The sequence below is a fragment of the Pristiophorus japonicus genome, chromosome 33, assembly GCF_044704955.1.
Source record: "Pristiophorus japonicus isolate sPriJap1 chromosome 33, sPriJap1.hap1, whole genome shotgun sequence".
Taxonomy (NCBI): domain Eukaryota; kingdom Metazoa; phylum Chordata; class Chondrichthyes; family Pristiophoridae; genus Pristiophorus; species Pristiophorus japonicus.
In genome coordinates, this window is record NC_092009.1 from 6,924,558 (window position 1) to 6,925,985 (window position 1,428).

The 1,428-nt window shown below is 43.7% G+C and overlaps 1 non-coding gene across 1 annotated transcript; it reads left to right on the forward strand.

Annotated features, from left to right (window-relative positions):
* Positions 1-436: 436 nt before the first annotated feature.
* trnav-uac (transfer RNA valine (anticodon UAC)) lies at positions 437-509 on the forward strand. The gene has a single exon. It is a non-coding gene; the product is annotated as a tRNA-Val (tRNA).
* Positions 510-1,428: the final 919 nt, after the last annotated feature.

Consider the following 1,428-nt stretch of genomic DNA (forward strand, 5'->3'; position numbering starts at 1 on the left):
GGGTTAAGACCCGGCGCACTAACCTGCTTTCAATCCTCGATCAATTCATTGCATAAAAATAATTGAGTTCTGTGAGATGATTAATAATTGCTGTAATCACCATGAATTCCAATACTTTCTGTGATCGACCGAACTTACAGACTATCTGGCTTCTCCTGCACGTTGCCCGGCACGTGTTTGGGGTTTAATTTTGTAAACTGGGTGAGTTCGCTGATCGCGGGGAGACGGTAGGAGCCTCTGTGGCCCCACTGTGAGGATGTGGAAGTGAACACGGTGGCTGGGTGATCCGTGACATTTCTGTAAAGGGCAGCGGAGGAGAAGGATTGAGAACTTTCACTGTGGGACAGAAGTTGTTTAAGGTGAGCCAACACATTCCCGATCAGCACAGACCGAGCTCACTGGTCAGCTCCTCGATCTGGAGACTGTTGGACAAGAGGTTTCTGTAGTGTAGTGGTTATCACGTTTGCTTTACACGTGAAAGGTCCCTGGGTCAATCCCAGGCAGAAACATTATATTTAAAGTTGCTGTGGATGAACAATCGGAGGCGAGATCAATCTTCCTGCAAATGCTGCCTGACCTGCTGAGATTTCCAGCATTTGCTGTTTTTATTTGCTATTTATTTTCCTGGCAAAATGGCTCCCTTATTCATTCATTGCTCTTTATTTCATCAATAAATAGATAACTTTGAGTGAGAGAAAACGGATCCACCGGGGACCTTTTGCGTGTGAGGCCAACGTGATATCCGCTGCACTGCAGCCTATCAAAGGGCGAGAAACCACTGAATATAAAGGATGAGCTCACAAATATCAGGTGCAGTGCAGTCTGGTCAATGTCAAACGCTCCTTTCTTATTCAGCAGTGGCATGAACGGGAGTCAGACGCCACAAGGTTTAATTAAAGACACAAATACAAGTAACACTTGCAAATCTTTTCAGTGTAAAATTATTTCACTTTATTTGAAATGCTACTGCGTTGAATCTGAAAATACATACTGTGGGATTTTATCCTCACTACTGATTGTATTTTGTGTGCACGGTAGGAATAATCGGTGCTGATAAATTTGATAAAAGTTGCCCCAGATTCCTGGTGTCATCGGCAATGAACACTTTAAATCAGAAAGCTAAAATACAGTGAGTAAAATGGGTTAACATGCATACGAACATAACAACATAAGAAATAGGAGCAGGAATGGGCCATACGGCCTCTCGATCCTGCTCCTCCATTTAATACGATCATTGCTGATCTGATCATGGACTCAGGTCCACTTCCCTGCCCGCTCCCCAAAACACAGGCCAAGTGATTGAAGTATGGAGTGTCCCTGAGTTAGCATTTGTTTGATTGTGCAAAAGAAGGTGAGGGGTTAATTAATGATGCTTTCCTGTGAAAGCTAGAGAAAAGTTTTCGAACAAACCATCCGTTGACATTCAGG